Source organism: Dermochelys coriacea, chromosome 3 (genome assembly GCF_009764565.3).
Source record: "Dermochelys coriacea isolate rDerCor1 chromosome 3, rDerCor1.pri.v4, whole genome shotgun sequence".
In the NCBI taxonomy this organism is placed as follows: Eukaryota; Metazoa; Chordata; order Testudines; family Dermochelyidae; genus Dermochelys; species Dermochelys coriacea.
The window spans coordinates 50,329,021-50,352,116 of record NC_050070.1 but is presented as its reverse complement, the minus strand read 5'-3'; the positions used below and the strand labels follow the sequence as shown (position 1 = coordinate 50,352,116).

At 40.6% G+C, this 23,096-nt stretch overlaps 1 long non-coding RNA gene across 1 annotated transcript in view; it reads right to left on the bottom strand.

Moving 5' to 3' along the window:
- Nucleotides 1–14,901: 14,901 nt before the first annotated feature.
- LOC119852953 overlaps nucleotides 14,902–23,096 on the bottom strand; it is a 155,627-nt gene continuing 147,432 nt past the window's right edge. Inside the window, exon 5 of the long non-coding RNA XR_006279816.1 lies at nucleotides 14,902–17,344. This is a non-coding gene — a long non-coding RNA (uncharacterized LOC119852953). The remainder of the gene's footprint in view (nucleotides 17,345–23,096) is intronic.

The window sequence follows — 23,096 nt, the reverse complement described above, 5'->3', positions numbered from 1 at the left end:
TGAATGGGAGAGGCAACCTAGTGACAGAGGATATGGAAAAAGCTAATGTACTCAGTGCTTTTTTTGGCTCTGTTCTCACGAACAAGGTCAGCTCCCAGACTACTGCACTGGGCAGCACAGTATGGGAAGGAGGTGACCAGCCCTCTGTGGAGAAAGAAGTGGTTCAGGACTATTTAGAAAAGCTTGACGAGCACAAGTCCGTGGGGCCAGATGTACTGAATCCAAGGGTGCTAAAGGAGTTGGTGGATGTGCTTTCAGAGCCATTGGACATTATCTTTGAAAACTCGTGGTTATCGGGAGAGGTCCCGGACAACTGGAAAAAGGCTAATGTAGTGCCCATCTTTAAAAAAGGGAAGAAGGAGGATCTGGGGAACTACAGGCCAGTCAGCCTCAGCTCACTCCCTGGAAAAATCATGGGGCAGGTCCTTAAGGAATCTATTTTGAAGCACTTAGAGGAGAGAAAAGTGATCAGGAACAGTCAGCATTTATTCACCAAGGGCAAGTCATGCCTGACTAACCTAATTGCCTTCTATGATGAGATAACTGGCTCTGTGGATGAGGTGAAAGCAGTGGACATGTTATTTCTTGACTTTATCAAAGCTTTTGATATGGTCTCCCACAGTATTCTTGCCTGCAAGTTAAAGAAGTATGGGCTGGATGAATGGACTATAAGGTGGATAGGATGATGGGATTAATTGCACCCTCAGCAAATTAGCAGATGACACTTAGCTGAGGGGAGAGGTAGATACTCTGGAGTGTAGGGATAGGATCCAGATTGGAGGATTGGGCCAAAATAAATCTGATGAGGTTCAACAAGGACAAGTGCAGAGTCCTGCACTTGGGACGGAAGAATCCCATGCATTGCTACAGGCTGGGGACCGAGTGGCTAGGCAGCAGTTCTCCAGAAAAAGACCCAGGGGTTACAGTGGGTGAGAAGTTAGATATGAGTCAACAGTGTGCCCTTGTTGCCAAGAAGGCTAATGGCATTTTGTGCTGTATAAGTAGTAACATTGCCAGCAGATCGAGGGATGTGATCATTCCCCCTATTCGGCTTTGATGAGGCCTCATCTGGAGTACTGTGTCCAGTTTTGGGCCCCACACTACAAGAAGGATGTGAAAAAATTGGAAAGCGTCCAGCAGAGGGCAACAAAAATGATTAGGGGACTGGAGCACATGACTTATGAGGAGAGGCTGAGAGAACTGGGATTATTTAGTCTGCAGCAAAGAAGAATGAAGGGGGATTTGATAGTTGCTTTCAGCTACCTGAAAGGGGGTTCCAAAGAGGATGGATCTAGACTGTTCTCAGTGGTAGCAGATGACAGAACAAGGAGTAATGGTCTCAAGTTGCAGTGGGGGAGGTTTAGGTTGGATATGAGGAAAAGCATTTTCACTAGGAGGGTACTGAAGCACTGGAATGGGTTACCTAGGGAGGTGGTGGAATCTCCTTCCTTAGAGGTTTTTAAGATCAGGCTTGGCAAAACCCTGGCTAGGATGATTTAGTTGGGGATTGGTCCTGCTTTGAGCAGGGGGTTGGACTCGATGACCTCCTGAGGTCCCTTTCAACCCTGATATTCTATGATTCTATGAACTTAGGACCAGATCAGATGGAAAGCTGGGAGAGAGAGCAGAACGGAAGGGAAAATAGTGGGGCAGAAAGGAGCACACAAGGGAAGGGGAGACCTAGCAAGATCTCACGTGTCCCTGGTTGGAGTCATCACTGGTGTAGTGGTGATGGCCAGAGGTCCCCATTGATGTGTTGTGGCCTGGATCTCATGATGATGCAATGACTTTCAGGACCCCTAGTGAAGGATTAAGTCCCTGGAGAGGGATGGAGCCTTCCACTAACAGTCTTCCACTTCCTCCAGGAATTCCCCCAATCAATTTGCAAATTCCCATTCCCCAACAGTTTCTTTTTAAGGGCCGTGAAAGAGGAGTGATTGATGGAATAGTGCATCCTTTCATTATTTTGTTTACCAATCAGGCCTTACAGCCAACATGCCAAGTTTAATCCATTAACTTCTGGTTCCACACTGGTCTGTAGTCCTTGAGTTATATTGGTAACGTAATTTTGTTTAGACTAATTCAGTCTTTGTTATTTTCAATTTTGCTAATTTTTACAAACAACTAATTTTACAAATAGTCTGAGTTGGACTTCTGTTACCTTTTCCCATCAACATTTTCTAAAATTTGTTATTATGTGTAACTAAACCATTTTACAAATTTCCATCCACTTTCCCACAGTCAGGCTCACAACTGAGGTAGGTCTCAGGTACAGCTATCACAGTTCGGGGCGAATGCAACTATATTCCTACTCCAAGGTCCAGTAAGGGCACATAGTCTCAGGCTTCCAGATCACCTCTCTTGGGCGGAGACACGTGTCTCACTCCATCCTGACAGGAGTATTTCCAGGCTGCACAGTTTCCTGCCTACCCTGTAAATTTCCCAGCAAAGTCAGATTAGCAAAGCAGGCTTACTTTGCTTTCTCCTCAGAACCTATAGACAAGATAATTGTCCATAGTTAGAAGTTACCAAACAGCTCTTTGTGAACATGCACATTTATTCTTAAAGAGAGAAAACACATTAAATACAATAAAGGAACCTACATGCATGCTAATAAACTTACTAGAGTTCACCTCTCTCCCTAACTCTAACAGGGGTTCTGGTAGGATTCAGTCCTTCAAACCCCACCCAGGGATTTTTCTGTGATTACAATTTTGTAACACCTATTGCTCGGAGCAAGAACCCCCCATGAATCTGTGATTTACTCCTTTTTGACACTTGGGCCTTAGATCCTGGGACCCTGGGACCAAATATCAGCAGACAATGGGTTTCTCCTCATGGCTTAGCTTCAAAAGGTTGGGTCTGGAGGTAGGAATTTGCATTCCCCTTCTCCCAAGTATTTCCCAGGAAATCCATGCAACTGAAAGTTCATTCTTGTCTGGCACAATGAAATCTTTGAAGCTCATAACACTTCACAGGATTTACATTAGTCACGTCTCCTACCTACAGACATTATGCATTATTGTGGGATTGTATGTATACATTTGCATCTTTAACACCATGAAGTCCTAAGGTACTTAAATTTAATTTAATAAGGCTCATCCAGGATATTGCAGGAAATTGCCATACCTGTCACAATACCACCTCCCATTTTGGGCTGAGGAAGCAGAGTATCATATTCCAGCAGTGGAACTAAGCTCCAGGAACAAAATGGCCCCCAGCAACAAGAAACAGCACTGAAGCAATAGGGGATTGGTATGGGTTTACGTGTGAGGCCTATCCCAAACTTTCACAGGTGCTAGACATTAGACAATTCAAACTCTGGACATTATTTTCCATCTGCCAATTGGTTGTTTGCCTCCCTCCTACCCTTCTTGCTCTCAGGTCTTCAACTGCCTGCTTCACTGCTCCTTCCATTCTTCTCCTCTTTAATACAGCTAAATGCTTACTCTATTTTATTTTTACCCCAGATATTACTATATTTCAGTGGTGGGTGCAACAAATTGCATATATTTACAATAAAATTCTCTTCTCTGAATTATGCTACAAACAGGAGGGGAGAGCTTTCCATATTTTTTAAGTTATGGGATCCTTCTGAATGAAAATCTCTAGGGGCTTGATCTTGCACCTTTTGAAGACAAAGAGTACATGCAGGATCATACCTATGTCAATATAAATCATTATCACTGACTTATTTGTGGAAAGGTTAATTGAAACACAACAAATACTTGGCATAATTTGTGTAATTGCATCATAGGTGCATATGTGCAATACATGTCTTCTTTATAATGCTGTTTCAATATACAATCATTTATTAGCATAGGTAATAAGACTTTTTATCTCTATTTATTAGATTTTGATTACTTATTTCTAATTATAGACATATATTGATTTCACTTGAAGATAATACCAAAATGTATTTCAAATGTTATTAATATTGAATGAAGTAGTGCCAAGGTCAATAACATAGCTCTGATTATTAATACAATTCACTACTAACTGCTCAAGAATATTCTGTGTTAGTTTGTTATGGGTTTATTGGCACTATATTACAAGAGTATAAGGGAACTGCTCTACTCTTTAGTGATGTGTGATTGAGTCTTATACTACACAACATATGAGGACTCAACAAACACTACAGGCTAACATCTGTGTATGAGATCAGAACAATACAAGAACCTCAAACACAATTACAGGTGGGACAGACAAGATTATCCAGAGCCATTGCATGCTGTTGTACCCCTGCTTTGTGCCGTTCACATCTTTCATTTAAAGTGTTAGTGTGCCTTGATTCAAAGTGGTTAACATGACAAATCTGCCACCGCCCTGCTCTCTCATGGGCTGTTGCTTTTCAATTGCTGGGTTCAACCTGATATGCTATTAAGTTTGACTTCAGTGTACCTTTATATCATTTGTACTAGCCACATAAAAACAGATGCCTTGCTTTAGCTGACCATTCTTGAATTGGTCATATGAATGAGAAGCTCAGACCAATGTGGCTGATCTTTTATGAAAATGCTTTGAATGCCATACATCCAACAATGATTAAGGATTTTGATATTGGGAATTTTAGCCCATCACTTGACCCGGATAACAGACCAAAGACAACACATATGGAAATGATCAAGTTCCTAATGAAGCAGCGATATCTTGTCCATGTCTCACAACCATATCAAAGCACTGTGAGTACAACTGCATGATAGACATTTAGCTTAGTGCTTATTTTGATGCCCCTATCATTCCATAGGTGGTGTGACAGCATTCCAAATACAGATCTGGCCTTGGCTATGCAATGGGTAATCTCATAATGAATTGAGACATTCTGTGACAGCATACTCCCTAATAGCAAAACATCTCCACGGACTTGAGAAAAGCATTGATGATCTTAATAATTGGATAGAGATGCACATCTCATAGCACGGATTGATACAGTACTTCAGTTTTCTTTAGGCTGATTGTAAAACCAAAGTGATTAACTGCCCAAATGAAGTCATCAGTTATAAATTGACTGTCATCAATCGAGTAACCAACCAGTGCACAGTCTGCAGCAAATAAAAACTCCTTAATGAGTAAATCTGCCACCTTCATGCAATGATGGATATTGCAGATTGAACAACTGCCCCTCAGTGTGGAACTGGATAGATAATCCTCTGGCCAATATCACGAGACACAGCCATACCCATATCTGAAAAAAAGTGTGTGGGAGCCAGCATGCAACCTTGTTTGTGTCATCGTGATTGGAAATATATCCAATAGCTTGCTATTTTCCACCACTCTGGCCATCATCCCATCATGGAAGGATCGAATGACAGAAATAAACTTAGAGAGACAAGGTGGGTGAGGTAATGTCTTTCATTGGACCAGTTTTGATTGGTGGGTGAGAGAGACAAGCTTTTGAGTTGCACAGAGCTCTTCTTCAGGTCTGGGAAAGGTACCAGGAGTGTAACAACTAAATAAAAGATCGAACCGATAGTTTAGCAACTAAACTAAACTAAAAGTTTAGCAACTGCTGAACTATCTGTTAAATTTTTTATATAGCTGTGACAACCTTAGTACCTTTTACAGACCTGAAGAAGAATTCCGTGTATCTTGTAAGCTTGTCTCTTTCATTAATGGAAGTTGGTCCAGTAAAAGATATTACCTCACTCAGTCTGTGTCTCTAATATTCTGGCACTGACACAGCTACAACACTGCATACAAAAATAAACTTTTCAGGGCAGCCAAAGAGACCCTCATGATTTTGTGCCTGAAAATGTTTCCAGGCTGTCTCAGCGTCCACTAAGGATTCTGTAACCAAGGAAAATGCTTCCATGAGTTTCTGTTGGAATTCAGACTGTTTGTCACAGTTTTCCAGGCTTGAAATATTGATTTTCTTCACTGGCTTGAGCCTCTGTCTGTGTTGCTTGAGAGCAATATGAAGGGACATTTGATTTCTCATGAGTCTATGGTCAGATCAGCAGAAAGCGCTTCTCATGACACAAGTGAACTTGACATTGCAGAGATCTCTTCGCCGTACAATAACATAATCAATCATGTGCCAGTGTTTTGAACAAGCATGCATCCAAGTCATCTTATACTTGTTGGCCTGTTGAAAGACTGTGTTGGTGATGCCTAGGTTGTACTCAGCACATTTGGAAAGCCATTCAAGTTTGCATTACCAACTAGGTGATAATCTATCATGTTAGCCCATGATGCATAGTCATGACCAACCCTGGCATTAAAATCACCTAAAACGATCAGTTTATTATTACATGGGAGTGCCCTGAGGACACTATGAAAGGTTTGATGGAAGTCCTCCTTCTCCTCATCTGGATGGATCACCGTCAGTGCTTATGCACTGATGGCAGAAGCATAACGACCTTTAGAAAGACTGATATGCAGAAGCACAAGTCTGTTGCTAACACCTTTTGACAGTGATTCAAATTTGCAGACAATCGAAGAATGGATAGTATCACACCACATCAAATCAGGGCATCTGCCTTTATCCTCAGATTTGCCAATCTAGTTAAAGGCGTAACCAGCACACACTTCTAGCTGCGACTTGCCAACAAGTCTTGTCTCACAGAGTGCTGCAGTATCTATATTATACCAAGACAATACTCTATATAGTGGTTCCATACTCAGATCTGGAGCATCTGTTGAGTGTCCAAACATTCCAAGTTGCAACATTTGAGTCTTCTTTTTATTTAGATTGCAGAAAAGCTAGATGACCAGTCAGGTGTGGCACTCTGACAGATGTGGTGATATGTACTGTATATGCATCTATATAAATGCATGAAATCTTAGCCCTACTACAGCCAATTGGAGTTTTGCCATTGACTGAATTGAGGCCAGGATTTTACCCACTGTGTTTAACATTATATACAGCTTTGCTAGGTATAAGACAACCATATTGGTAGTCATTCAAGAGCAATATGGTTTTAATATAAATGTTCTACATCAAGCCTGGTTAACTCTAGTTAAGACCGATAAAAGAGGCATTTTACCAGAATACTATAATTCTTCTTTTTTTACTGTATCTCAGATATCTTAAAACCTTCTTGAACAGTGGTTCTGGTGTAATAGGAGTGTGTACAAATATATTTTAAATATATCTGAAAAACTGCCAATTTGGAACTAGAATCAGCATTAACTCTTGAGAAAGAATTACAAACCCTCAGTCCTGAGGGAGGATCAAATGTAAAAAAATAATATCCTTAAATAAATATCCTCCATCTACTCTTTCAGCTAACTCCACTACTGCTAAATTAGAGCTATTTTCCAGTGTTTTGATTTTCCTATGTAAGAAAATTATCTTTTATTATATCTTTACTTCAATTCTTATTACTTTCTGGTTCATTCTGAATTTTTGTGAGTCGTGCTAGTTAATAATTTTAATATCATTTGTTTTCTCAATTTTGCCTATCAATTATGTTCAGTAAAAACACAAACAAGAAAAACAGTATTAGTTTTCTCTTCCAATTGTTAAGAACATGTAAAAAATGCTTGAATCATTCCTAGAAGAAGCTATTTTGGAAGACTCTAAATCTATATTATTTGACAACTTCCCCATAGAGTTACATTGTCAAAGAAAGGATAGAGGCATAGTCACAGCTCATGTACGTTCTACTATCCCTTTAAAGTGCCACTAACATTAGAAGCAGAAATAATTTTATCAAGCATTTCTCAACCTGCATTCTGCTGCCTCTTCCATCGTCTCTTAGGAGGTATTTTTACATTCAGCAAATTATCCCAAATGAGCCTAAAACACAAGTACACTCTCACTACCAGTTCTTCCAGACTGTTTTAAATGTCATAAGAGATGAGAATTTTCTTCCTTAGGAGACTGATCCACAGCTTAAAACATTGCACTGTTAGGACATTTCCTCAGATATTTAGCCTCTATTTTCCCCTTACTTAATTTAAGCCAACTGCCTTTAGTTATACCCTTTTGTACAATCCTAAAAAATCCCTCATATTAACACCCTTTACGTGTTTGTAGGCTCTTACCACACCCACCCCTTATTAATATCATAGATAATCTAAAAAGAGCTAGCTCATTTTGGCCCTGATCCAGCAAAGCACATACTTATTTTTAAACATGTAAGTAGTCCTAAGCACACTTTAAAATGTGCTTTGCTGGATAGGTGCCACATTCTTCACCCTTAAGTAACCTGACCATCTGCCTGCTCATCTTTATTACTCTTCCTGAATTGCCTTCAGTTTGTCAGTATCCTTTTTGGAACGTGGTGTCCAGAACTGAATACAGTATTCCAGGTGTGATCACAGCAATGTTGTATTCACTGGGATAGCTATTTCCCTGCTCTGTGATAAGAAGTCTGTAAATGCAAGCCAAATTTTCACTGACCTTTTTTATTGCTGCCTGTAACAGTCCTTAGGCTATCGAGAGTCATTTGTTATTACCTCCTGCCTCCAGCAAGGGAGACTTGCTTGTGCTTAGCTGATTGTCGGCTCCCTGACACTACCAGCCAATTAGCCACCCATGAACTCACCTCTGGGCTATGCCAATCCTTATTTTGCCTTGAAGGTTAACAATAGTTGTGCCTCCCTGTCACATTCTGGGATGCAGTCAAGACCAGTGAGGGGTTGTGTCACTGCCTCCCCTGTAATCCTGGGTGCCTGAAATGCTCTGCTGCTGTGGCTCACAGCCTGGACACCAGCAGCCAGCAGACAAGCATGCACTGAGTGGTCTGTGTGTTAAGCCACTTTGGCTCAGCACTCTGATTCCAACAGCCTGCTAGTTACATCCCAGCCAGATTCTGGTACCTAACAGCTTTGTGTACTACCAGCCATGTGACTTCAATGCACTCTCAGTCCTGAACTTTCCCAAAACTATGTGCTCTGCATTATCCAGCCCTTTTCTGGACCTTTCAGAGGAAGAATAAGGTCTGTTTGCACCTTTAAAGAGTGAATAACTAGCGGCTTGCCACATTAACTGGAGTTAACAATCACATCAATTAAAATATAGCACTGGATTTGTTTAGATTAAAATAAAACACATTTACTAACAACAGGACATTGGTTAAGGAAATACAGGAAATAAAGGTAGATATGGGTACAAAGAACTAAAAGTGAAAAACATGCATCTAAAAGTCTAAAATTTAACCAGCCTTTTTTAAAAATGGTTTCTCTCACCAGTCACTCCTTGTCCAGCATTTCTGACTATCTCTCAGTCAGGACCTTCCACAGAAAAACGGGATGCTGGTTCTCCTTAGGTGAAAGATAACTTGGGGTTCTTTGCCCCACTTTTTATAGTCCAGTGAACCTTTGAAATGGATTCTTCTGAAAGTTATTGCCCAAAAATAAAGCTAATTCAACATGTGAGGAAGGCAATATGGAGTCTGGTGATGAAGGAAGTTCCTTGCTGGTTTCTTCCACCACTGCTGTTTGTTAAAATGCAAACTGATTTGTTCCTGCCCTCTCTGATGGAAATGAATGGCTTCGTGACATATGACTGCTAATCGGTTCTGATTACTCCTGGCTGGAGGTGCTGGCTTGTCTTTTTCTGGGAGAAACTTGTTTACTCATTCTGCAGTGTGGCCTGGTAAATATATTTTAGTTCCACATTTCCTTCATATTTGTGTGCTCCCTTGGATGTTAAACATACGTACATCATTCAAGAATATTAATGATCACTGTGTTAGTTTTCCAATGATACCTTACATAACACATATCAGATACAGTTTATGACATTAATGAAGCGGGATACGCTGATTTGGTCATGCCAGCTGAAACTCACTACCCAATAGCAGTGAGCCCCTTGCCATCTTCCATTCACATGCTATTAGCAGGGGTGGGAAAACTACAGCCTGCAGGCCCGTCCTGCCCAGCCCCTGAGCTCCCGGCTGGGGAGGCTAGCCCCGGCCCCTCCCCCGCTGTCTCCCCATCCCCGCAGCTACACTGCTGTGCGGGCAGCCTGGCTTGTGCCCGCCCACTTCCCAGGCTTGCAGATAAGCCTGTCCTGCTGCTCTGAGTGGCATGGTAAGGGTAAGGGGATGGCGGGAGGGCAGGAGGTCCCGGGGGCAGTTAGGGAACAGGAGGTGGTTGGATGGGGCGGAGGTTCGGGGTGGGGCGGTCAGGAGACAGGGAGCAGGGGGGGTTGGATAGGGTGTGGGGTCCTGGGGGGGCAGTTAGGGATGGGGGTCCTGAAAGGGGGCGGTCAGGGGACAAGGAATGTGTGTGGGGGTTTGATGGTCTGGGGTCCCGGGGGGCCTGTCGGGGGCAGGGGGTGTGGATAGGGGTCGGAGCGGTCAGGGGACAAGAAGCAGGGTTGGTTGAATGGGTCAGGAGTTCTGAGGGGGGAAGTCAGGGGGCAGGAAGTGGGAGGGGGCAGATAGGAGGCGGGGGCCAGGCTGTTTGAGGAGGCACAGCCTTCCCTACCTGGCCCTCCATACTGTTTCACAACCCTGATGTGGCCCTTGGGCCAAAAAGTTTGCCTACCCCTGCTATTAGGGTCACACCACACTCCTCAAGTCCCTTTGAAACTTTCCCTTATAGTGTCCCAGCCCTTTATTTGCTGAACACTCACAGAAATACAAGGTAAACTATCCCCATAGGAACAGTGTATATGTGAACTTGTATGATTCAACTCAGAATCAGCACCTTGCTTAATATTACAACACTTAGATATATTTATCATGAAAACAAGGATATGTTTAATAACAAAGATTCAAGAGATGATGAGTAATGATAATATAGCCAATGATTACATATAAAACAAAATCATAGCACACTTTATAGAGACAACAGGCTAACCTCCTGTTTAAAGAAATCGTATCTCACCCAGTCTTCTTTTCTAGCCAAGGCTGGTTATGATCTGGTTTTCATGACTGTAAACACGCTGTCAGTTTAGCTCCTAGGTGCAGGATGATGGAGTGTCTTCTTTGTTACCCAAACGTAGTCCAGGAAACCTTTGAAGTGTATCTTCAGATAAGGTTCTCTTCCACCACACTATTTCTATACCTGTTAGTTCATTTCTGAAATTCTTACAATCCATCATCTGCATTGATCTTAGATGTGTGATCCATTATGAATGAAACAACACTTAATTTACATTTCAACAGAGTGACCAGTGAATAAACATTGGGTGTCTGACAAAAAATCCTGTTTGTCAACTCTGCCTTGATACAGATTTTAGAGTAGATTTTCAGTATATATACCTAACTCCTTACATAATATCTGTACATACATTTCACAACAATATTAATGACATTCTTTGGTAAACCAGAATATACATACCAGAAACAGGACATTCCTGTAATCCCCTTGCCAGTTGTCATTAAGGGGTTCTTGAGTCACATTACATTGCATTACAATCTTCTCATGTCTATTTCAATATCCTCTATTGACCAACTGTCTTGCATCATTAGTGCTTTAGTGGTTTTTATCTCCCATTGGATATCTGTGTTTTGGCTGATTTTTCCCTCAGAATTATTTGTTTGCATGTTTTCAGGCTAAGCTGTATTTTCTTGCTAATGTAGGATGCAGAAGGGAGATCTTCTGTATTCACAGTGCCCTGGAAAGTTGATCCAGGAGAGAAAGCCCACTGTTCATGAATCTACTGCAGGGGTTTATCCAGGAGAAGCAGTTATCCTCCACCTAAAATTACAGAAACCATATGACTTGCTGATCTTTCCTAATGCCCACTTATCAAATACCAAACACAGTGCATCAATATTAACATTAAACATGGTTGACTAAGCAAAGATCATCTCAGTAAGAAATGTTTTGACCTCTTTTCCAACTTGAAACGCTGCCAACATCTAACTCTAAAAAGTAATTTAAAAATATGAATTAGTGAGGTTCCATGCTTGTAGCCTTTGAAAGACTTTGGATCAAATTTACTCAGTTTACAAATAAAAGGACGATTGTAACTGCCAACCTTTAAAACTCCAACTGGGAATTGCAAATGAAGGTGTGTTCTTCCTGGTTCTTGTGTTATCTCCTATAATTAAGTCTTGATAGGCCAAAACCTGCTCTCAGTTACACCTGTGCTCCTGATTTTTCATTAATGAAAAAACACAAGACAAAATGAAGACAGAAACCAATCCCATAACTGGAACTTAAACATTCATCCTCCTAGTGATGCATGGACCACAGAGGAATCCATCTCCATTCTCAGTAGCCAAATGGGTTCTACAGGGAGGTTGTAACCAGTAAGTGTAATTGGATGCTGTTTACAATTCTAACAGATAAGTAGGAATGTACAATAATGAATGTAACTAACATGTCTTAGGCTGCAGCCTTAGATAAATAGAAAATGACAATAGAGAAAGCAGGGTTTTACCTATAAAATAGGTTTCTTTTTTTCATTAAGGACTACAAATGATCCTGAGCTGCAAAATTTGCATCTGCATTTCAAACTCCAGCAAGTTGTGGAAGTTCAGATGAGATTTTTGATTCTTATCCAACTCTGATTGGGACAGATTTCATTTTATTTCTGGGAAAAATAAATTTGGTTTTAATTTGTTTAAATAGATACTGTACTGTACTGAAATAGTTATAGAAGAAAAGAAGTAAAATAAAACCACAAAAGCTAAACAGCCAAATACCCAAATATGAAATACAAAGTAGTATACCTTCAAAATACTGAAGATGATAGAAAATGTTGCAAAGTCTATGTAAGTCCTTACTTATATGGTACAATTATTTATTTTTAGTTCTGTTTATAGTAACTGACAAATAATAAATATAAGACTGTGCAGCCATATACAATGTATACTGTCCAAGCAATGCTGTCTCTGCACTGTCTGCCACCTTAGCTCCACTCACTGCCTTAAAGCCTTCGATTGGCTTGAAGCTGCCTTTGTGCTGAATCTTTGGAGAAGCTATCAGAGACCTATAGAAGTGGGGGAGGAGGAGAGAGAATTGGGTACAACACATCAAGCTACTCACAACTACCAGAGGCAGTCTGAGGTTGGGACTGTTACTAAGACATCCTGGGGAGAGTCTTACTAATATTGTTAATTTATAAATTGTCTTTCTCAAGTTTATTCTGTTGTCTCCCATATCTCTTCTCTTACCCCTACACCTCAAATAAAGTTCTTTGTTTCAACCCCCTTGACTCAATACTTGAGAATGGGTGGTATTACCTATCGGGGTGCCCAGGGTGGTAGATATAGTTTCCCAGGTATCTTTAATACCATCTAAAAGATGGTCAAACAAGTGGAGATTTCCTTGTAAAAGTTCTCTTCTGCTAGGGAACAGGGAACAAAAAATTATTAAAATAAAAACCTTACTTAATACTTTACATTTCAAATATTTTAGTTGCTTTTGTTCTTTTCTCTATCCTTAATTAAAGGTTAAAAGAATTGTTAATGGTGTGGTTGCCATGATACTAAGCAGACTGAAGTTTCTGGGTACCAAACCACAAACCTTGTTTAATGCTGTTTAATGTTGGACAGTGACTGGGTTATAGTAACATGCTTGGAACATTTATTCCATCTAAATTAAAACAACAGCTCCCCCCTTTCTAGGGATTCAGCCACAGGGTTTACATGACAAGGTTTTCCAAACAACTTTAAGAAGATACCATAGGATTTTTGCCAGGGGACTAATCTTCTATTACTCAATGAGCCAGATTTGATCATGAAATAGACTCTAATTATATCAATGCATTTCACAGATATAAAGATAGAAGAGGAAAATCAGCACTGCTATAGCTCTGTTTTCCCCAGAAGTTGCTTGACTTCCACTGTCTTCTCATTTGCTGTCAAATAGGTGTCTGAGTCTCCTAGGTAAATAGGGAAACTTAACAAAAACAAGAGTGAGGTGCTCTATCGTTACACACTCCTGGTCTCTGCTAGGATGTTCCAGTCCATGGCTGGAGACCAGAGAGAACAGGGTGAGTGTGTGAGTAGAGGGTCTCACACCACTTCTAGTTTGATGACCTTTAGAAGGGGGTATAAAGTGTACACAGGGTGGCCACTCACACATCTTTAAAATACCGTACCTCTAGGTACTTCCAGGAATGGCACTGGCCCACCCCCATCTGCGTCCCCCTGCTGGCATGACCTTGCATTCATGGTGTGTGACGTCACAGAGATGGAGTGGAGTGGTAAACTCTTCAAAATGGCATTCTCTGTGCCTAACACCAGACAAAACCACATCTGGTTTTATACCAATACTGGACAGGAGACAAACCTTAAAAAAAACAACAGGACCATCAAGTTTAAAATTGGACTAATGGCCTGGCTAAACGTACAGCACCTCACATTTCCTGTGTTCAGCTTGCAAGGAGAGGAGCAGGGGGGACATGGCCGGCAGCAACAGCAGAGCTGGGCCTGAATCAAGACTTTATGACCCCAGCTCTTGGGGAGCCCCAATAGTGTGTCTGAAACAGCTTCCTTGCATAGAGAGAATTTATCCTATGTGATAGGGACGGACCAGATGGCTATAGGAGAGTAATAGAAGGCAGATATATTAGCTCCAGGCTAAGTAGGTCCCTTTTCCCTGGGTAAGATAACAAGGTAATTGCCTTCTGGAGACAATTAAGACAGGCTGATTAGAACACCTGCAGCCAATCAAGAAGTTGCTAGAATCAATTAAGGCAGGCTAATCAGGGCACCTGGGTTTTGAAAAGGAGCTCACTTCAGTTTGTGGTGTGCGTGTGAGGAGCTGGGAGCAAGAGGCACTAGGAGCTGAGAGTGAGAACGCGGACTGTTGGAGGACTGACGTGTACAAGCATTATCAGACACCAAGAGAAAGGTCCTATGGTGAAGATAAAGAAGATGTTGGGAGGAGGCCATGGGAAAGTAGCCCAGGGAGTTGTAGCTGTTCCAGGAGCTGTTCCAGGAGGCACTCTAGACAGCTGCCTTCCACAGGGCCCTGGGCTGGAACCTGGAATAGTTCCCCAGTTCCTCCCAACTCCTGGTCAGACACAGGAGGAGTCAACCTGGACTGTGAATTCAGAAAAACGGCAAAGCTGAGGGCTGCCATGAAGCTCCAAGGTGAGCAAATCCACCAATAAGTGCAAGACCCACCAAGGTAGAGCAGGAACTTTGTCACACCTGAAATACACAAGGCACCTCCTCCAGCCTGGGGGAACGTGTAACATTAACGTAGTTAATATGTCTTTTTTCAGTACATTTCCTGTCTCCCCATCCCACCTCTAGCCACTGATGTCTGGACTCTTTGCTACACACTTTATAGTGGATGCTGGAATCCCTGATAAGAGACTGTTAGACTAGCAGTGAGCTCCTGACAGATATTTTTGAGCAAACCACTGACAGTCAAACACAATCCAGTGCAAATTCTGAGAAACTTGGTGGTTCATTTCAAGCAGTTCACACAGTCCTGATGCTACCTCATAAACTTTGTCTTTTTTTGTTGCCACTCCCAGCTTGTTGAGTATTGTCCTTCCCTTTGTTCTCCCATCCAATCTTGATATGCTTAGTGGAAAAGCTCTGGGCAGCTCTTTGTTTTTGGTGCAGTCTTCACTATCTCTCAAGTTCACTGACTGTCTCTTTTCACTTCTTGACTGAAAATACCTCTTTCTCCATTACCTATGCCTCTTAATTTATTTCACTCTGCTGATACCTATTTTTTTTAAATAGTATTACCATGTTTAATTCTGAAAAATGTTTTAGGAAAGAGTTTGTATGAAAGTGAGCACAAAATGAAGTTATGTGTCTTTGTTGTGCACCATCAGTATGCCCACCTCACAATTGTTTACCTCCTCAATATCTTTGAAGTTGGTGTGGCAAAAATAAAACATCACAAGCTAAATTTGCTACTGTCCAAGATTATTTGAATAGGTCACCTCTATATTGCTGCGGCTGACATCAAAGCTATTCAATTTAGGAAAAAAACCTAAAGTACAAATGACAGCATCTGATTGCTTATTTATTTTTAGGTGATCCAAGACTCGCAGCAAAATGTATCTTTTTAATAATATCTGTCCTTGTTTATGGAAAACATCCAGGGAGAGGCAAGCCATAACCAGTAAGATATGGAAACATTTCATACTCTACTGTATGGAGGATCATAGAAGAAACTTGAATGCCTCACAACATTTCTGTAGTCCAAAGTATTGGACATTTCTGCAAAAGGGTGGCTGTTCTTAGGAAAAAAAGATTACAAAACCAATGAAATGCTGTTACAAAAATCTATACAATATACTTGTGAAAGTGCACCTCATTACTGAGTAAGACAGATAATTCTTCAGTGAAAAAAAAGACTGCAGTGCAGGCTGTGAAGATATATAGATTGCACAGACCAAAGGGAAATTTTATGTGAGATGAATCCTTTGCACAAATAGAGTCTGTGCTTTGCTCTTTTTCTCATGAAGGTTTCTGTTATAAGGAGGTATTGATGCAATTATATGTGTGAAGCTGATTTTTAAATGCTGAATTTTGTACATTAAGTGGAACATTAATCCCACCTTGTTTTGATTGCTTGAAGAGAGCAATGCTATTTTTACCAGAATGTGGTTTATTTGGGACAGTCTACTTGAAAGAACGTGTTTGACTGGGTTTGGGAGGAATTAATGAAAGGACCATAAAGGTGGTTTAACAAATAGGATATTTCAATCTTTCAAATGTAGAAGAAAATAAAATCTATAGCTTATTTTGGAAGACATAAAAGTAGTTCCACTGCTTTCTGTATTCTTGGGGTAAGTATTCAGCAAAAACATTAAAATATACTTGTGGGACTGCTATTAAGACTTAGTTGGATAAACTTGATTGAAAGCTCAACTTTTCCATGTCATTAAAATTTTCTAAAAATGCACAACTATCAATACATGATACATTTAGACAGCAAAGGAAAAAAATTTGCACACATTACTGAAATAACCCAAGTTTGATGTGGATGTTGCAGCTGAAACATACAATATCATACACATTTTGTTTGTTTGTTCACTACAGTTGAGATATAGAATTTTGCATGAAACACCACTACTATGGAACACTGACTCAATGTAGCATTTAGCATATTCTCAAAGTTCTGAAATAACCAAACACAATGCTTTGGAAAACTATCTTTATTAAAGGTAATAAAGTCATTTTTTAGGAATCTTCTTGAATAAGAAGCAAATTAGTTCAAAGATGCCAGATACAAACACCCTTCATTAAGAATCATGTAGCACAAACTAATAACATCCAGTGTAAAAATCCCCTCCCCAAAAAAGTTTATTTGGGAGGGTTAATTATTTCTTGAATTGTTTCTCCTGGATTTAGGCCATACATTAACACACCTTCCTTTATTCCTGCCCATGCCATCCGCTTGGTGGTGAATCGTGCTGTCCATTCTCCAGTTTTGCTGACAATTATAACTCCTCCCCGACCATGGACTCTCTTCTCCATATAGTGAAGAGAAGAATCTGCAGCTTCCTCTGGAGTTTTACCTAGTGTCAGGAGCACATCTCATTAGCTATTTGTACACACAGTACAAAAATATAAAGACCATTAGTAGTATACTTTAAACATTGACATTATTTATTAGCTTTCCTTTTACCTTCAAGAATAAAAGTAACACATTGAATATGCTAAATGAAAATACAGTGCACAAAAAAGAATAATTTCATCAATTTGCTAGAAATGGATTTTGATGGTGTTCATTTTTCAGTTGGTCTGCAACAACTCAGAAGGGTAAAATGCTTATCAATCAGATTTCTGCAAAGTTCATCTTATGTAGATGAAATATGATTATCATAAATATAAAGGGAATATATACCTTTCTGTATACAGTGCTATAAAATCCCTCCTGGACAGAGGCAAAGTCCTTTTACCTGTAAAGGGTTAAGAAGCTCAGATAACCTTTCTGGCACCTGACCCAAAATGACCAATGAGGGGACAAGATACTTTCAGATCTGGAGGTGGGGGAAAAGGCTTTTGTCTGTCTGTGTGATACCTTTGCCGGGAACAGATCAAGGATGCAAGCCCTCCAACTCCTGTAAAGGTAGTAAGTAATCTAGCTAGAAAATGCATTAGGTTTTCTTTGTTTTGGCTTGTCAATTCGCTGTGCTGGAGGGAATGTGTATTCCTGTTTTTGTGTCCTTTTTTAAATTAAGGTTTTGCCTCGAGAGATTCTCTATGTTTTGAATCTGACTGCCTGTAAGATTATCTTACATTCTGATCTTACAGAGTTGTTCTCTTATCTTTTTTTGTTCTTCTGATAAAGTTCTGGTTTTTTTAAGAATCTGATTGGGTTTTTTGGTCTTAAAATCCAAGGCTGGTCTGTGCTCATCTTGTTTATTCTCAAGCCTCCCCAGGAAAGGGGGTGTAAGGACTTGGGGGAATATTTTGGGGAAATAGGAACTCCAAGTGGTCCTTTCCCTGTTCTTTGTCTAAATCTCTTGGTGGTGGCAGCATACTGTTCAAAGACAAGGCGAAATTTGTGCTTTGAGAAAGTTTTTAGCCTAAGCTGGTAAAAATAAGCTTAGGGGGGTTTTCATGCGGGTCCCCACATCTGTACCCTAGAGTTCAGAGTGGGGAGGGAACCCCGACAATGATGTAGAAAAAATATTTTGCTCAAACCTCCATTTTACTTCCAGTTTGTTTTTCCTTTCCAACTCACAGTCTGGGACCCCCATTCTGCAATTGTTTCACGCTCCCACTGAACTCAGTGAGAGCTCAGCATGAGTGAATGCATGCTCAAATACATATGACTGTACATTATTTGGGGCAAGGACTGTCTTTTATCTAAGCTTGCAAGGGCTCAGCATGTTGTTGCTAGTACTGCAATAATACATAATAATTAGTAATCAAGTTCTTGATGTGTAACATAATTAGGTAGCTTCAGGGCAAATCTACAGCATCACCATATACAAAGCATGGGGAATTTTAGTGGGCACCCAATTTTGTCTCACTTCCCTTGCTTTTGATCAATGTTAAGCTGCTCAGAAAAGTATAAACTCTTCAGAAAGCCTCAATTCTCCTTCTGCTTTATTGAAACAAGGGGCAAAATTGTTAGGAACAGGCCCCTCTCGTACATGCATCATACTCATAGTACAGCTTAGAGGTAGCAAACCGTGTCTAGGGCAAATCAAGGAGATATGAACTGCATAAAATATCCCAAACAGGCCAAATATCAGCTTCATTTGAGGAGTGAAAATTCTTCTAATTGCTGTCCAAACATATTTGGCTCTGAATCCTGCCAGCAATACTGGAATCCCTGAGCCTATCAACTACTTCTCCCTAATAGGCCCTGGATCCATTATCTGAACAGATTTTCTGGAAGAGGATAGGAAGTGCTTACTAGATTGCAGTGCCCCTGCTATCATTTGGAGTCAGGTGCTACCCCAGCCCATTTCCCTGGATCTTTGCATGTTGAAATTTTGGGTAGCGATGTCAATAGTAAAGCTACTTCTTTAACCCCAAGGTATCAGAGATCTCTTCTGGGGAACAGGAGGCTGAACACCCTTTATTTAGACAATCAGAATGACTTGCAAAGCTGCTAGGAAGATTTTAGCTCCCAGCTAAGAAAAGCAGAGGAAGATTTCAGGGCACTTTGAGCCCCACAGAGTCAGAAGGGTTTCAGCAGCAGCATATAACGTGCTCTGGATGGGCAGCCACCTCCCACCATCCAGAAAAGACATGCTGAAGGCTGGGAGGTAGTGACCTTACCATGCAGCCCACTCAAAGTTTCAAGATAGGGTGAGCAAACATTGGAACTTCTGATCCTGAGAGATGGGGTTAGTAGAGAACCAGCCAGTCCAAGCACAGCACAGCTGAGAAGGAGTTGGGGGATATTTAATATATTGGGTAGTATACCCCTCCCCAGAAGACTTCAAAAGGAAGAGACACCATTGAGGACTTTATGGGGTGGGGTGTTGGAGTCTCGGAGTCTCCACAGCTGATAGGAGAAATATATCTAGGACAGTATGTGTTTCTCACCAGCTGGAAAGCTGAAACATTGAATGATGCAACTGAAGTGGGGAATCATTGCTTTTAGACCTTTAATTTTGTTCCCTTACTATAGCATCCATCTGCTTTATACGAGTTTTAATTCAGATCTGTCTTAGGGTCTTTTTAATAAAAAACTGTTCAAGTTGCATTACAGCATGTCAATGGTGAGAGAATAATTACCGTAACTCCCACTGCTACCCAACCATGCAGAAGACATTCACAGAGGCATCTCTCATAATGTTCACTAGAGGCTTAATGTTCTCCGACTGGTTTTTGAATGTTATAATTCTTGACGTCTGATTTGTGTCCATTTATTCTTTTACATAGAGACTATCCAGTTTGGCCAATGTACATGGCAGGGGGCACTGCTGGCACATGATGGCATATATCACGTTGGTAGATGTGCAGGTGAACAAGCCTCTGATGCTATGGCTGATGTGATTAGGCCCTATGATGGTGTCCCCTGAATAGATATGTGGACAAAAACCAGTCAGAGAACACTTCAGTCCCTCTGGTCATTCGATTACAGATCTAAAAGTCACAATACTACAACAAAAAAACTTCAAAAACAGACTCCAATGGGAGACTGCTGAATTGGAATTAATTTGCAAACTGGACACCTTTAAATTAGGCTTGAATAAAGACTGGGAGTGGATGTGTCATTACACAAAGTAAAACTATTTCCCCATGTTTATTTTTCCCCCCTACTTTTCCTCACTTGTTCTTGTCAACTGCTGGAAATGGCCCATCTTGATTATCATTACAAAAGGTTTTTTATCCCCCGCTCTCCTGCTGGTAATGGCTCACCTTAACTGATCACTCTCGTTATAGTCTGTATGGTAACACCCATTGTTTCATGTACTCTGTGTCTATAAAATCTTCCTACTGCATTTTCCACTACATGCATCAGATGAAATGGGCTGTAGCCCATGAAAGCTTATGCTCAAATAAATTTGTTAGTCTCTAAGGTGCCACAAGTATTTCTGTTCTTTTTGCAGATACAGACTAACACGGCTGCTACTCTGAAACTTTATTTACAGCATGCTTTATAAATGTTCCCCACAGCATAAGTCTTTCCCCAAGTCTTTGCCACCTACCAAGGCACTGGGCAGAAAAGGGTAGGCCTCACAGCTCTCTGTAATCTTGAACTCCTCTCTTCACTCCCCTCTCCCCCCCCCCTACTCCTGCCTCTCTTTTAACTGTTTCCAGCTAACAAGCTGAACCACCCAGCTAATTAATCATTGAGTACTTGACTTATTACCTCATCAATTTGCCCTAGTTTGGGACATTTCCACAGTGTACAGCGTGGTGCACTTAGGGTCTCTCACTCTGCCACAATGTCCTTTCCCTCAATTCAGCATTTCTGTGTCTCTTATGCAGAACTCTGATGTAAATAAACTATTTCACTTTCAATTAAAAGATTTCACTCACTCCATCTGGAATGTTTAAAAGAAGATTAGAAACTGCAGATACCCAGGTTCCTTTCACTCTCCTGCCTCCTAACAAAATACAGTGTCTGGAGTCTGGTACAGAATTACTTATTGTAATATTTACTCAGATCATTATTTACCTCCTAACAAACTGTTGAAAAAGAACCAAAGTCAAAAGGGAAAAAGCCCCAGCAGAGTGACAATTTTATTAAATTAGTTATTTATATACAAGAGGTCCAGGAAATTCCACAAGGACCAGCTCATGGAGTTCTGACAATCTCCCTCTCCAGAAACTAAGGGGCAGGGAGTACAATCTACTTATCCCATGGATCTTTGGTATCATCAAGGAAAGGAACTGCCACTCTCCTGGATTTTCCTCTGAGCTGATATCTCTCAGTTTCTTGACATAGTAACCCCACATATGGCTGAGTCTATGAATCCATGAAATCCACTGGAGCAATGGATTGTTTAGTTAAAACAAATGGAACTTTCTAAAAAAAAATTAGTCAGTACACTGTAGCAGTCACTTTTTTTCTATCCAGAAATTTAAATGCCATAGTAGAATAAAGATGTATGCCCCTAGCTCCTACTACATGGCTAGGTTACCACAAAATCCAAAATTGCTGAATTTTATTGTAAGGAATAAATCGGTGAATCATGTGTGTAAATCCCCTGCACAGCTCTAAAGATGCACCCACAAATATTCTTGAATTTGTAGCAAGGAATATTTTATTTTACATTCTCAATCTCTTGTATGATTTATGATATTCTTCAGAGCTGAAGCACAGATTACCAGTCTCCTGGCATTCTCATCTCTTAGAAGGCAGCATCCTGCACATATAAATGCTGGTAAGCCAGCTGTCAGTTTTTACAATGTGCAGGTCTGATGCAATTTGAAATTCACAGAATCATTAACTGAAAATCTGGGTTATGGAGATTAGTTGTATCCTAGATGGCACAAAACTATATTGGTATGTTCTTTACTACTCTGCGTTCATGCTACTGTATTTCAAGGCACCCAAGTCAACTGTTCACATTCCACCTGAATAGATGGTATACAAAGATGTGGAAAATATGAAATGAAAAATACAAACATTTCACATTTAATCTGACACATTATAGGTGAAAAACCAATTTCTAAAAAACAAATGGAACTTTTTTTTGTCTTAAATAAGGAATTGATTTGCCTTTGCCATAGGGTCAATGACCAACTTCTCTTGCTGATCAGTTTAAAGAGTTATCTTTATAACAGAATCCAAACATTTATGTGGGTATTTATGTATTGACACTTTTAACAGTTAATTTCCATGTTCCTGTTGAACTTTGCATGGAGACTGGTGTCTGTCTCCTTGTCCGGTTGGCTATGAGAGGCCCCAAGGTTGGAGATGAGACGGTCATCTGAGGTCACCACTTCTGTTTATCAGAATGTAGCCAACAACATTTCCATAACGGTGTTTATCAGATTTACACCAGTATAGAAGAGAACAGAATTTGGTCCAGAGCTCTTGGTCTGCATGGCTTCATTGGAGTCAAGCTATCAGGATTTCCCTGGCCAGCATCAGCCAAAAGACCCCCTTAAAAGAGGGATATGTGCCATAAAGGAGAAGGGTGCAATGAGTAATGCATCCTTAGGCTATATAACATGTATATACTTATGGAAAACTGACATATTTAACTTGTTTTCCTGTTATGCTTTATGAACTATCTTCTGCCTCTACAATAATGAATGCCGGCACCTTAGTCTCTGTTTGTCCATGTGTCTTGTTCAGGTATGTAGGTAAAAAGAATAAAACTTTAAGAACAAAGGATTGCTCTGTCC